The following is a 16406-nucleotide window of genomic DNA, read 5'->3' on the forward strand; positions in this document are numbered from 1 at the left end:
GTCTCTTGTTCTTCAAAGTACCATGTGTCTAACAGTGCTCTACAGAAGCACTTGTCGGATTGATCAGTTTAACTTTGTCCGTAAGCCCTAATTGAGCCACAAGCCTGCAGGGTTTAATTAAGCAGCTCATTACTGACTGCATGACACAAGGGCCGCTTTATTGGCTCAGTGCTTTGCTTCGAGAGACCTAAAAAATCCATAAATCGCTGAGCACAGAGGGAACGTGCAAATGCCTATGCCAGTAACCCATGATAGCGGCGGCCTCTTATTTTATGCACACAGGCAAAATCTCTTTCCACTCAGATCCTCAAAAAGAATTCTTCAGGATGTTCTTAGTGATAATGTGAGGAAAGAAAGGTTCTTACCCCGATATCTTAAAAATCTTGAGGTCAGCGTGAGAATGGTTCTTCCTTTCAAAGAGGAAGTGGATGCTTAAGACTCATTGCCCTGGAGGTTTGGAGGAATTCTGTAGTTTAAGTGTATCCCTTGGCCATACCTTCACACACAGGCTAAGGATAAGTAGAAAATTCTGTAGCCTCAGGTCTCGATCACTCCGCTGCGGACTGGCTTTAAAAGCCTTTATGCCACCCCTCTCACCCAAGCCTAGCTAGAGTCGGTAATGGAAAATTTCGCCTGACCCTCCATTCGGTTGCAGTGAGAGCTTTGAATAATGGGACACCCCTGCAGCTAAAACCAATAGCCAATAAATTTCAAACAGAACATTCAGAGTGGAACTGTGTTGCACAGCCTTGTTAAGCCATGTAAAGTACAAAACATAATACTTTGCATAAAGGATAAATGTACAGACTGTATGTGCTACGTCACTGTTATTAAAAGAATAGTTCAACAAATAAAAATTTAAATTCTTTTATCATTTACTCATGTTCGAGCCGTTATAAACCAACTGTATGTGACTGACTTTCTTCTGTGGAATATAAAATGTAACATTTTAAAGAATATTTGGAGATATTAAAAGTCTCCATTCACAAATGTTGTGTGTATGTGTGTCTAAAGAGATGTAATAGACCAATGATGTTAAACAGGCACCATATTTCTGGCCCTCCACCCATGGAGGTTAATTTTCAAAAATTAACTTTGGTGTGTTTGTCACATTTAGACGAATTTTTTGATACTTTAATGTTTGTTTTTTCCTATTAAGCAGCAGGTTATTTTTCAGAAGTTAAACTTGTGTGTACCACTGAAGAAAGTAAGACAAAAAAGCATGTCAAAGCAAGTACTTTAGAGTGACATCTGTGAATTAATGACAACATAATTTTTGGGGAAAATATTTCTTTGAAGGACTCTTTCATTATTTCCTTAAACTCAAGCACAAAAACTTCAAAGCCAGGTTTGGAGAGAGACATTTGTCAAACCCTTTTGTTTATGAATACTTCAAGGTATTTTTCCTATTATGTGGATATGAACGCAATATAAAATGCATTTATGTATTTATGCAACTTCCCTTCCAACTTGTCCATGTGTCCCTTTCTTGCCCTGTCTCATGAGATCAAGAATCACAAACCAAGCAATACAAAACCAAACAGAAAATAACATGTTTTTGAATAGAACATATTTTAAACCACACTGACTTTCATAGTACTTGTGACTATGAACAGTTGAAACATTCTTCAGAATGTCTTCCTTTGTGTTTCACAGAAGTCAGTCAGTCAGTCAATCATCTTTGGAACAAGAGGGTGAGGAAATTATAAAAATTTTCACTTCTGGGTGAATCTTTTTAACACTGTTGAAATCTAACAACAAAGAGGAGGTGACAACAGCTTCCCTATGCTATAAACATTTTTCCTTTGTGTATAAAGTTTTGAATTTAGCATAAAGACATGCAAAATTGAAACCCTGAATCTATTTTGGATGCATAGAAACAAATGCACAGAATGCAAGCTGCTCTCCAAAGGCAATTTATTCAGAGACAAACAGCAATGAGAATGAATGCAAACACAGGCATACTTGCGTTACATGGCTTTACTTCTTTATTGTATTTTTATTTTATATATGATTTTCCAAAATATTTCTGTTTTAAATAAATTCTGTTGTTTTTAATTTTACGTTCATTGAAGAATATTAAAATAAATATTAAAGCAACACAACTGTTTTCAACATCAATGATAGAATATTTCTAAAGCACCAAATTGGCATATAACAATGATTTCTGAAGGATCATGTGACACTGAAGACTGGAAGAATGATGCTGAAAATTCAGCTTTGCCATCACAGGAATAAATGACAATTTAAAATCTATATTAAAAAGAACATGCAAGAAACAGGATTAAGAATGAACAGGGGGGAAAAAAAGAATGTGACAGATTTTGCTTTGTGTTACAGCGCTCTTAAAAGAATACAGAAGTACAAATAAATAATTTCTGGGGAAACCGTTTTAGAAAGCTTTCATTTAAGAAGCAGGAGTAAATATTTTGACAAATGAATAATATGAATGCAAAAGCAGAATCGCATAATATGTGTAATGCAAAATTATAATTTGGTGCTGAGATATTCAGCTATTGTGTATCAGAAGGAAACAGGCGGTGCATGTTAATGTAGTCCATCCTCCACTAAGATGCCTGTTCAGGTCAGCTTGGCAGCACCCTACATGGCTCAGCCTTCCTTAAAGCAACGCTTCATGATCCTTCAAAAGGCTCCAGTGATTCAGAGAGACCTCTTAGAGTCTTCTGGGGCTTTCCTTCCTTCCTGTCCTATGCTATATTTTCCTGCATGCACCCTCTGATCCAGAATACAGAGGCTAAACACTACAGCTCATGTGGCCAGGTGCCGAGACCCAGTGACACAGGACTGAAGTGGGAGAGGAAGATGTCACAGCGACTCACTAATAAAATTCTCCCAGTGTTCACTTGCCAAACCCCCTCTCCTCATAACCACTTCAGGCTATTCTTTAGAGCATGTATGACTCCTACTGTCTATGCTGGCAATGTTAACACACAATACAGAAAAACAACTGTCAAGCCAAAGTCAGATATCTTTTATAATGGACGGTCGGACATACAGTCTATATTGCCTAATGCCTATATCTGACAAAAAAAAGGACAATTAAATTGAGGCTGCAATGCCAGCAAGTATTTGCAAAGGCCTGTAGAACAAGACTAAATAAATCAGCATGCATTTATCAGTGTCTGGACGTTTTTCTCAGGGGAGCAAGATATCATCCACACTTTCTGTTGAGAAGGCAAGAATGATAAAAAAAAAAAACTCTGCACTCTGAGTTGTTGACTCAAATTGTATTATTACCAATTTGTTATTATCATTTTATCTAGAAATGAGGTTGTCTGTTGCATGTTACTGATATTATGTGAAGATTAATGTTGCAGATATTTGTATTCAAAGATAGCGTAATTATAAGCTAATTTAAGATAAGAAATAACCACACTGGGAAATATAGGCTAAAATTGCAATCACAAGAAATACATAACTGCTAAAAGAATTGCAATTCCGAAAACTAAACTCACAACTGTGAGACATTAAGTCACAATTACAAGAAAAAACACTTTAATGAGGAATAAGTAATAATTCTGAGATATAAACTCATAATTGTGGAATATTAAGTCACAATTATGAGAAATAGTCGCAAAAATTAGAAAAGGCTGCAATTTCAAGGTTTAAACTCATAATTGTGAGATAAGTTGCAACTACAAGAAAAAGTCACAATTAATATAAACTTATGATTGTGAGATATGAAGTTGAAGTTACAATAGAATCACAAAAAACTGTGCGGTGATATCTGAAAACAAAAGAGAGGGAGAAAAAAAAAACAACAACAACAGAATATAGTCAACTCACAGTGCTGCTGGAAATAAATAGAGCTGTGTTTGCACATTTATGTATGCAATAACTGAATGTGTCAGGGAACACTGTAAAATATGCTTATATAAATAAGCTTGTGTAGGATGTCTATAAAATCAAAGCCAAATGCCTGGCTTTGGTTTCTGGAGCGATGAGATGAGTGTGTTTGTGTGTGTGTGTGTGTGTGTGTGTGTGTGTGCACCCATTTAATGCCCTGCCTTTAGAATCAGTCAGGCTGCATCAGCATCAAAGTGAATCATTAGTGGCAGAGGAAAGTATTGCAAAAGCAAGCTTGAACAGAAACAAACAGTCCATGTGCTGTTGAAAAGCATGACCAGTAACAAAATACTTTCTGCTCAAGACCAGATCAAAGTGGCAATCATTCTAGAATTCAAGGCATTGGTGGTTCTGTGGGAGAAGTTTTGTAAGGCTGTTGAAATGATCAAATAAAGGGGTTTTCCTTTCACAGAATACTTAAAACCTCCCACTTCCAGAGCTTTCAGGGACATGACTAGTCCCAAACTATTTTATTTAGATACATGAATACATGACAGCAAGAATATTTGAAAGGTAATTCCTATTAGCCATTATTGCACATACTTTATTTATCCTGCCATTTCATGTCACTGTACACATTGTGTGCAGTTGCAGACTTGCTAAACTTATAAATGATCCACATCACATACTGTGTTTATTATCGTAGGTGCATTTATTTTCTTAACACAATGTCTTACCAAAACCATAATTAGTTATAGTACAACATTCAGATTTTCACTGTGGACAGAAAAAAAAAAAAAAAAGGTATTTATAATGTTGGTAACAAACAGTTTTGGAACCCTTTAACTTCTATAGTTTTTTTTGTCCATGCTACGGAAGTCAATGGGAGCTGAAACTCTAAGGAAAAAAAAAAACATACAAAAGTGTTGCTTTTAAAAAGTATCACCATAGTGACATTTTTTATAAAAAAAAATTCTGACTGTACCAATATTCTTCAAAATATCTTATTTTGTATTTCACAGAAGAAAAAGTCCCCAGTCTCCTCCATCTAGTGAAATTATCTAGAGCCTAAACAAACAACAGAAGGGCTTTACAAGACCTCAAAGCTCTGAATTAAATTGCATATGCATTAAAAAATGATGGCGAGTGTCTACGCTGTATGAGAAAGAACTACAACAATCCTCAGAATATTACACAAGGCTCATCTTGATTTTCAGTTCCAGTGGGCTGGCTCATTGTTCTGTACAATAGGCTACATCTAAAGATCTTGTGAGCAGACATCCAAACAAGTTTTAAATTCCAATGAGCTAAAAACTGGCAGCAATATGTTTTCATGGTGGTGCTTTTCACATAACAAATCCACAAAGCAGAATTCATATTGGAAAGCAATTTCAAGATTTGGGAAATATTGCGAGAGGAAATCTGACAGTAACACAGGGCTTGACAATAATGATGGCCGGATGGCCTGGGGTCAGTGTGAGAGAGATTGGAGGCAGCTGATGGGACTGACTGTCACTTGCCTGATCAGACCAGATCTGTTTTGACATTTGTTGATCCCATTTTTATTTGTAAATTATAAATAAATTTTGCATCATATCATAAGTTATCAGCACAATTGTATTTGATAAATGTACAGCTGTACATTTGGAACTGTATATTTTTCATTAATAATGGCATATAAAAAAACTACAATTCATGAATGAATGTATATTATGTATGTATGTATACTATACATATACATATATATATATATATATATATATATATATATATATATATATATATATATATATATATATATATATATATATATATATATATAGTGAAATCATAGAAAAAAAAAGATGATATTTTGTATATTACATTTGGTACAGATGGTATTTTATATATACACTTACTGTACATACATATTTCTCAATATTTATTTAATATTTAATACACACACTAAATATAAATAAATATGCACACTAATTAAAATACATGAATAGTAAAAAAAAAAAAAAGTTTTTACAAATGCTATAAAACTAACAAACAAAAAAGTGTTGAAGTGTCAAGTGTTTCCAATGTTACAAAATCGGAACCACCAGAAATCCTTACAGCTGAGCTCTGTAAGTAAAGAAATAATCATTGACCTCCAAGATGTAATATGATGTTTTTATGACCGCGCATGTTCATGCACAACCCCGCTGTGCTGGGTTCAAAACATGAATCACTAAAAGACATAAAAAGTGAGCTACTGAAATGGCAATAATTATAATTGCTTTTACAGTCAATTATAACATGCTTTAGATTTAAAAGGACTACAAAAAGACTCTTACAATGGAGTTACACAACACAAATTAAGTGCTAGAGGAGTCACTGCACTCCGCTCATTCAAATGCATTCTGTAACTGGTAAAACAGTCATTGCAATGATGTTTAGATAAATTGCATGGTCATTGGAGCCATGCTCTGCATACATTAATTCAATTAGTTACCAAATCTCTAGATTTGCATGCAAGCAAGAAAAAAATCATCCAAGCTCCCACAAACAAACACAAGTGAATGTGCTCAAGATGCATACTATGCATACATGAATTATAAAGAATGATAAATTAGAGTCAAGACCAAACAACACACCAGACGGAGTTATTCTGAAACAGGAGTGAAATAGTCCATCATAAATCAGGCTTTGACTGCACTGGAAACATTAACTATGACAAACAGGGGACTCCTGTTTGTCAAGGGACAGTCCCTGCTGAGCAGATAATGGTGGCACTGAGATGTTAATAAGAGTAATCTGCATGTGCCCTGCATTCACTCATCCCGCAGTCACAGATGGGCTTGCCTTTAATGTGTGCCCAGATGACAAGAGCATCATTTAAGCCAAATTACCCCAAAAGCCAAGGCATGCAGCCGAGACAGGAAGCGTTCCAGCATGTTAACTACACACAAGCCTCTTCATCCATCCTACCTACGTATACAGTTTTTATGTCTTTTGCGCCATGTTTCTTTTATTTTTTCCCCATGCAACCTTGATTTTAACAGAGAAACTTCATAAAAAAGGAGACGCTCTGAGAAAGAAGAACATTTTACTGTTGTCACTCACTGAGAAACAGATTTCATGGACATGTGGAGAGCTTATATTGTGAAACATGTTATACTGTTCTGAAGGTTTATTCACATGAAACCTGTCCAGAACACGTCAAGCTCATATTTCACACCAAAACAAAACAAATGAATAAATAAATTACTGCAGTGTTTAGTGTCACTTGATCCTTCAGAAGTCATTCTAATATCCTGATTTGGTGCTCAAGAAATACTCCTTATTATCAATGCTGAAAACAGATCTGCTGCTAAATATTTTTAAAAGAAAACCATGATTTTCTTTTTTCAGGACTGTTTGGCGAACAGGAAGTACAGCATTTATTTGAAAAACAAATCTTTTGTAACACTGTAAAAATACTTTACTTTAGATCAATGAAATATTTCCATGCTGAATACGAACCACAAAACTTATAAACAGTAGCATAGAAAAATATTTTGTCACCATTAAGAATAAAAAAATCACTGTCACAATACAGAAATGAGATGTTATGAGAAAATATGCTTAATTACAATATTATTTTTATTTTGATAGAGAAAAAAACTACTGTATTACAGTAATGAGTATTTAATGAGAATTACCAACTAGACGCGATGTGGAAGCTTAAATATAGAATTAAAGAATACATTTTCTTTCATATTAATATATTCCTAATTTTAATATTATAAAATATTAATCATTATTTGAATGATCTAACTAAATCAAATGCAAAAACAAAAAAACAAATTAAAACCTTCTCTCAATAACTATTGAAGTTTCTAGAATCACAAAATGAATAGTGTTAATTAATATGCCTACATTAACAATTTATATACCCATTTCCCAGTTTTTATGTGTATAATATAGTTAAATGTAATATATAATTGAATTCATTGTCAGTGCTGGTTAAAATGGCTCTCCCATCCAATCCAAATCATTTCTCAGCATCTAAGCGAAGCCTGTCAGGGTGAGCTCGGCGTCGGCATCCCCTATCGCAACCAACATGAGAAGGCGTGTGACACAAACTCTCAAAGGTTCATGCAAGTTATTTTAAATGCACTATTCCGCAGTCCTTACACTGATCGCCCTGGAGCAAAAGCTGCCACTGTGGCAAAACTACTGGCACTGACAAAGGACAAAAACTCCCTTGAGAGTTCCCTCTGAGGTGTCTGAGACAGGTCGGTGGGAAGGAAATAACTGTGACACAACACCACGCACAGGGATACGGCGGAAACCTCTGGACCTACCCATAGTGACAGATGCAAACACGCACGCATTCACCATTAATATTCATTATGATAGCATTCGCTCCGTCAGAATCAACCAGGCCCTGAACTGCAAGCACAGTCAGCGAGAAAAGTCTGACGTCACACCGGCTAAATATATCTCAGTCATAATTTCCCATACTACTACAAATGACTCTCTGCTTCAGAAACATGCTTATAACATTCAATGGGGAAAAAAATCTATCCATACGCTGTGCACTTTGAATTCAGCACAGAAATACACCCACTCGCTTCAAGGCCTACAACAGTCAGCGAAAGCTCCCAGCCGAATGCATGCTGATTCATCAATAGACTGCCAACGCAAAAGGTCATCCCATTTCCCATAATGGCATTCCCTGTCAAAAATGGACTGTGGGCCTGAGAAGAACCTGCAAGGATTAGTTCAGCAGGATTAGAAGGATTAGAAGGGGTTCTACAGAAAAAAGGCACGGTACTCACCAGAGTTGCAGAAAGTTGTGGAGCTCAGGACATAAATGGAGAGATTGGCCAGACGAAGAGGGGAAGAGAGCGCAGCTGTGTCGCTGTGCGGATCAGTTCATCAGCCTTTAGATTTCTTTCCAGGTTGATAACCGGCCCATTCTGAAGGCAAAAGGGCAAATCAAAACAACACACTGTTGTCATGTCAGTTTCAGTCACGTTTGACAGTCACGCGAGGCTGATATACATTACACCTTCACCACATCAGGGTCTCTGTGTAGAGAAAGGGGGCTTGCCTCAAGAGCACGGGTGAAATCACACAAGCCATATGTGTGCCGATTTACTTTTCTCATGGTTAACTGAATCAGGAACATCTCGCAAAAAAGTCTAAAAACATCGGCTTCTATTTAATGTCAAACATTTCTGTGAATGTTAAACCAAAAAAAAACAAAAAGTCTTTTGAGATTTATTAAATGGTGTCACTAACCAGAGAGGGATCCCAGAAGTCTCTTGGGTTTTCTCTTCCAGGTCATGTGACCACGTGCTGCCACACTTCCAAAAGACTTGAGGGACTTCTGTCTGTCCAGTGTACCTCACCTTTTAAAAAGATGAAGAGGTGTACATGTACAAATCCATGTAAATCGATGCTTTACCTGTGCAACTCCTTACCGTTTCTCTGTACAGGAGGTTTATTTTTTAATTTGTTTTTGAAGGTTTTCTTCTGCTCTTCCCAACCAAGATTCTGGAAGAAAGACAGGGAAAAACATAATGCATCTTATTTTAAGTAATAACTAAATGTTGTAGTTCACTTCCATTCAATGGTGTCTTTAACAATACATATTAGATTTAAAATTATTTCTGGTAAAATATTATTGAGAAATATGATATATATATATATATATATATATATATATATATATATATATATATATATATATATATATATATATATATATATATATATATATATATATATATATATATATATATATATATATAATACATTGTTTGTAAAGACAGAAATCGCATTATCATCTCACAGTGTCACGTTATGGGAATTTTACATTGGTTTGAGCATGCCCTTGGGTGACTCAAAAAAACAAGAGGGGCTTTATTTGGAAATATTTCAGATTTCGTTTTCTACAAGAAATGTTTTAAATCAAATATGAAGAAATGGATATATTAAGCTTAGTACACAAATATAAATATTGTTTATTATTATAATAATTTTAATATTATACATTATATTAGATATTTTGTTTCAGTGTTAAAGTCTGATCTTGAAGTTAATTCTGTAATTTATAGAAATAAGTCCATACATCACAACACATTCAAAGAAATTATATTGATTGTTCCAGATAATCTTTCTATGTCTCACGTAGAAAATTGCATAACATGAGCTTGCAGAAAAGTTTAGACTTTTTATACATATTATTGTAATTATGAACATCTTTAACATCAGTGACTGCACTTCCAAATCCAGTCTTCAACTCTAATGAGAAATTCCTTTAAAAAGACAAGGAGACGTTTATCAGCAGATGAAGGTCTGTCTGTGTGAAAAGTGCTCCCTCTAACGGTTATCCTTTGCACTGTTTGACAAGAACGTGATGAATGTGTTCTCTGGCTCGGCGTGACATAGTAGCCTAGTGTTTATCAAATATATGACATCTATTATAAAACTGAAAGCTCAGACTTAATTTTGATCGGATGAGCTGCCTTCAAACTGCAGTATAATACCAGTAACGGCACGTTCTATAATAATTTAGCATGTTACTACATTAATCATAGTCTTATTAACATAGGAGCAAACAACAGGATAACAAGTAAGGTATATTTCGCCTGACAAGCCAGGGTTGAGAAGGAAAGCAATTAACATTTCCCCTAAACACTATATCAAAAATGCTGAACTTTGACCCATCTCAGTACTAAAAAAAAAAAAAAAAAAAAAAAAAAAAAAAAAAACAATCTGCGGTACAGGAAAGACTGCCATCTAACGGCAAAATCAACTACTGAAACCTCCTGTCAATCATTTTCCAGTTTGATGACCTTTCTGGAAAAAAGAGGACATTTGGATGTCTCCACGTGTAATGTGTTGGCAGAAGAAAATTGCCAAGTCTGGACTCCAAAACCAATTTAGCCAATTTATTTAAGGGGTTCAAGCGGATGCAGATAAAACACATTTCGGCCTTCAGCCTGCGAGCGATTGTGCAAACCAGAAGTTAATCAGTTCCTCTACAGGCGCTTACAATCTGATCTCCTGTTTGACATGGAGCCACTCCAGAGGGTCCCCGAGATCAAATTCTACCAAAATACAGCATAAAGGGCTCAAAACAAAAAATAAATCACACTGTACTAATGTTTAATGATCTCTAAAAGCGTATATTCCTTTTATTCTCAAGAGTCCTGCATCACAGGATTTACAGATTATCACCTGACCCCTACTCGAGGACTGTCCAAAATCAAATGGCAAGCACCTCAGTGAGATTAAAGTCCTCACCATCACCCAGGTACATACTTAACAAGGCCGCTGGACGCCTTTGTTAAATATAATGCTCGGTGACTGAAGCAGAATTGATATCAAAAGAAACATATGGCATACAGTATGTGTGTTTACATTTGCTTTTCCTGGCGGCGATGTTTTCTATGAACTGTCTTTATAATATATTTACCAGTTTTCCAATATTGTAGTCACTCAAATCTTTTTTTTTTTCTACCATAAATGAAATATTAATAAGATCTAAACTATTTATATTGTGAGCATTAATAATGAATTACAGCCCTTTTAACATTGTGCTTCAAAACGTAATATCAAGCCTGAGAGGAAAGCTGATATTTTTTTCAATTTTCATTTAGCCGGGGGCTTATAAATTAAGAGGGCCCATGCTTTGCTAAATATTGTAAAAGCACCTAATGCATTAATCAAATAAGTAAATATTTGTGAGCGCTCAGAAGGAAATAGAGCCAGAGCAGCACAAAACAGCGCTATTGAAATGTGTTTAAGCGTTTCATTACTTTCATTTACTAATAAATAAATGAATCAAGTTGGCTGTAAAATTGTAGAATCAAATGACATTTTCATGGAGACGTTAAAAGGGGGAAGATCTCCACAGGGCTTTTAGAGAAAGTGCAGACCCTTAACTCTGTCATGGAAAGAGTCAGCTCACTTCTGCCAGTGTGCAATTTCATTAACGCTTGCATGCAGGCAGTCATTGATTTGCAAAGGAATGTCTCTGAAATGCAGGTCTAATCAATCAAACGTCTCCATTAATTTCAACTGGGGCTGTTGCTTGAATTCACAGGGCCTCCAATGAAATTTTTATGGGTGGGCCAATGGAGGTTTATAATACCTGGAGAAAGCTTTCCGGAAGCTTTCCCATTCATCTCAATGACAGATATTTGGCTGGATAAGACCCCCCGGAAGTATGCAATGGATGGCCATCGATTGGAAAATAGATACTGCATCTACCAATATAATAACCATTTTAATTATGTGTGATTATATAATTATGATTATGTAATATATGTTAGTTGGGTATTGTTATTTGCGTTGTTTTTCCCCAACCGGTTGCAAAGCACTAAACTATTCCATTTGTGGTTCTCAACTTCTGTAAAATTCACCATTGAATATTGAATTAAACATATTATTATTAAACATTATTATTATTATTATTATTGAAGAAGAAGAATCTAAATTATATATAATAAATGTAATCAATATAAATTATATAAATATGAATATAGACATTGTTTTTAAAGGGGGGGTGAAATGCTCGTTTTCAGTCAATATCCTGTTAATCTTGAGTACCTATAGAGTAGTACTGCATCCTTCATAACTCCAAAAAGTCTTTAGTTTTATTATATTCATAAGAGAAAGATAGTCTGTACTGATTTTTCCCGGAAAAACACGAGCGACTGGAGGCGTGACGTGTGGGCGGAGCTAAATAATCACGAGCGCGAGTAGGCTTTTGCGTTGAGAGCGTTTGGAAGCTGTGACCGTGAGGGAAACAACATCATCCAAAACAAACCATGGCTAACAGTCAGATTCAGCGTATATTTATGATCCAGAATCAGATCCAAAGGCTGAAACTGAACGAGAGCAGCAGCAGCAACGACTCGCTCCGAGCGGGGCTCGAACCCGGGTCTCCGATGGGAGGCGGACGCACAAACAAGGAGGCAGAGATATTTGAAGCAGTTTTACTCACCGCCTGTGGTTCCAACACACGATTGTGACCCCTTTTGGTTGGGATTGCATCATCCTTAAGAAATAAACGATGTGCAAATCCCTTAATGCTGTTTTTTCTTTGGTAATCTGTGGAGGGTTGTCTTGCCCTGGCAACCAAAAACACACTCCTTGGGCCCTATCTTGCACCCAGCGCAATTGACTTTGTACACCAACGCATGTGTCATTCCTATTTTGCACCCGCGCAAAGCGCGCTTTTCCCTCCACAGAAGCACGTCGCTAAACTAGTGAATGAACTTGCGCTCCCTGGGCGGTTCAGCGCAAAAAAGGAGGCGTGTTCCGGCGCAAACGATCCCTGGTGCTATTTTGTTGTTCCATTAAACAATTGCGCCACTGACCAGAAAAAACCTAGTCTAAAGTCAGTGGCGCGTTGCGCGTTGTTCATTATGCTATTTTAAGGGCGCATGCTTGACCATAATGTATAGCGTGCACAACGCGCATACACTTTGCTCATGTAATCTACACAGATGCAACAGTTATTTTTGCAAATCATAAATTGTTACACAAAAAAAATATTAACACATGAGATGACGGAAATCATTGTGGTGTGCCACGAAGATGTGAAAAAAATAGGCATAAAACTAGCTCACAAATTATTCAGGCTAATTATTCTCCCATCCCCATACAACACAACTTCTCTGTCTTTCACTGCTCTTACAAGAACATCAGGTTCCTCGGCTGTGAACCGCTCCTGGCGTGCGCCTGGTAAATACGCCATAATAATAGCAATCCATAATGGAACTTGCGCACCTGCTTTTAAAGGGAATGTTGGATGACGCTCTGATTGGTTTATTTCACGTTACGCCCAAACCACACCTATGAATAATGAAGCTACTTCAGACCAACCCATTTTAGATTTGCGCCGGGCGCAAGAGCCATTTATCCCGCCGGGAAAATAGCAACAGCGCCGAGACCCGCCCACAAACTTACTTGCGCTTCGCGCTTTGACACTTGCGTTTCAGATCGTTAAAATAGGGCCCCTTTTGTGATATTTCGCGACGCTCTCGCTCTGATCAGTGATTGTCTGTGCTGCTCAGCCTCTCAGTGCTCTGCTATACGGGAGCGCGCGCACTTCCGGCAGACGCGCCCTTAGAACCTATATAAGGAAATTCCGCTCCATCTAACGTCACACAGAGCCAGACTCGAAAAAAACTTTCCGAAACTTGTGACAAACCAGAAGGAGTATTTTTGGAACAGAAATACTCCTTCAAACGTACAACTTAATTTTTGAAACTTTGTCCATGTTTAGCATGGGAATCCAACTCTTTAACAGTGTAAAAAACTCAGTATGCATGAAATAACATTTCACCCCCCCTTTAAGATATGAACATAATACAAATATTTTAATATTTTGTACAATTCAACATTAAATATATGATGATGACGACGATGATGAAATATCTATGTAATAATATATAATTATCAATATACTGTAAATATAAATATATCTGTATAGTTTGATTTGTAAGATAAAAATTTATTATGTTATAATATCTATATTATTCTTATATTTCCCTGCTCTCTGTGACACAGTCAAAACAGACCTTTGACTGATTTTTGGATCTCGACCCACCAATGTGGAAATACTTAGCGGACCCCCATTATCATACCTTCCCCCCTGATGACACACCTGACTTAAACTAAAATAAAAAAGATGAGAACATAAAATCCACACAGAGTCAAACAGGAAGAAAAATAGACAGTGAATTAGATTTTATTTTGATATATTACTGGATAAACTTCAATAACAGTATTTAGCTGACACAAAGCAACTCAGTTGATCAATCAGTTTTTTGTGATACTGGGACTATACATCAAGTGTAAATTCTCCCAGAAATATTACAATTATTGCAAACTGTATGCCACCCTCCAATAAAGAAAACACTGATGAAGGCATTTTTTTTTTTTTTTGACCAGCAGTGAAAATAATGCGGGTGTGATGTGTGAGAGAGTTTGGCGTTTTGCTTTCTCATGACAAGAAGCTTTGAAAGTCAGTTTGAAATGTTGAGCAAGGTTTAAAAGCGAGCTGCAGTTTCAGCAGCCCGAGCACGGCGAATGGAGCCGACCAAGTGCGGAGGGATTACACAGGAACAAAACAAGTCAAGAAGCAGTAAGCATAATGTTAGGAGAACTGCTTGTGTGTAGAAACAGTCTGAAAGGGCTGTGAGAGCCTGTCACTCAAACACAAACACCCAGCAAAAGAGCTTATATGCTGTAGGGACCTTTAAATGCATTTCATCAACACAAGCTTGTACAACTTTGCCACCTCTTTTCATTCTATGCAATACAAACCTGTTCAAAAAAGCAGATATTATTGCATAATCTTGCCTTGAGTCACACATCTAGAACACAGTATCGCTACTGTTCACACAAATGACTTTCTAGGTATTTTAACTGTAAAATTCAGTAAACAAAGGACTTACTGTATGGGTAAATGATAAACAATGGAGCCCCAAATGAATTCATGCTGGATTAATTTCTGAAACACTGATAAAAAATATAACTTTATTATTATTATTATTATTATTATTAAAAAATGATCTAAACATGCCAAGTTGTGTAACATTCAAGAAAAAAGTGCAGTGTTCAAATATTTTTCTTACTGTACATAATGAATACAAAGTCAAGTTTTTTTTTTTGTATAGTGCTTTTCACAATATGGATTGTTTAAAAGCGACTTTGAAGAAAATTATCATGTTAATATATAAAAAATCTTAACATCTTCATGCCTAAACTGGGTTATAAGAGCTGGGCGATAATAAAGTTTACATTTTGCAATGATGTAAACAATCAAGCAGGTGAGATTTGCTTGATAGTGTATATTGCCCTACACAAGTATACAGTATGTATGCAAATAAACTTGGATGTACTTACATATTCTACTACATATGAAACTAGCCGATAATAAAGTTATCAATATACCGGTAGTTTCTGTTGTAATGTTTGAATCTATGTACAGTACACACCAGCTATATATATTTTTTAATTCTCTTAAGCAGCCGTTTACTAGCGAATTACAAGCCTGATTCAGAGTTTTATGGTATCAGACAATGTACAGTATGTCAGCAATCTAGTGCAAGCTCATTATTTTGCTAAAAAGAGATTATATCAATTATTATTAATATCTGACACAAACGTGGTGGTACATGCCAGTATATTTTCACAGGTCTTGATCTTTTAGCCGCATTTTGTTCAGCATAATAAATAGAAACATGAAATTAATTAGAAAACTGTCTTGACGAATTACCAAATCTCTGAAGACATCAAGACTAAGGTGTAAATGTATTCATGAGAGACTGCCTCTAAAAAAACACTAACAAGTGTGACAGCCTAATCTAGAACTAAGAAAAGTTTGCGAATATTAAAGTAATGATTTAAATGCTTCAATGATACTATAATACTAAAATTCAGTAAGCAGATAAATACAGAATATTCATTAATTTTTGAAACCACAGTATACAGTATAACTTTTTTTGTTGTTATTTATTTTTTTCAGCAAGGAAGCATTAAAAGTGTCAGATTTTTTTTTTTAAAGTGTCAGTAAATACACAGTTATATTGAAAATTGTATTCATCAAAGAATCCTGAAAAAAA

General features: G+C 35.8%; 1 protein-coding gene across 11 annotated transcripts in view; it reads right to left on the reverse strand.

The window, feature by feature from the left end:
• The window catches only part of LOC128020144 (poly(rC)-binding protein 3), a 59230-nt gene that overhangs the window by 30165 nt on the left and 12659 nt on the right, over positions 1-16406 (reverse strand). For all 11 annotated transcript variants that reach the window (XR_008185295.1, XM_052606822.1, XM_052606820.1 and 8 more), the window contains exons 2-4: positions 9243-9315; positions 9061-9170; positions 8595-8735 (exon numbers count right to left, since the gene is read on the reverse strand). The gene's annotated coding sequence lies outside the window, so the exon portion shown is untranslated. The remainder of the gene's footprint in view (positions 1-8594; positions 8736-9060; positions 9171-9242; positions 9316-16406) is intronic.

This window comes from Carassius gibelio, chromosome A9 (assembly GCF_023724105.1).
Source record: "Carassius gibelio isolate Cgi1373 ecotype wild population from Czech Republic chromosome A9, carGib1.2-hapl.c, whole genome shotgun sequence".
In the NCBI taxonomy this organism is placed as follows: Eukaryota; Metazoa; Chordata; class Actinopteri; order Cypriniformes; family Cyprinidae; genus Carassius; species Carassius gibelio.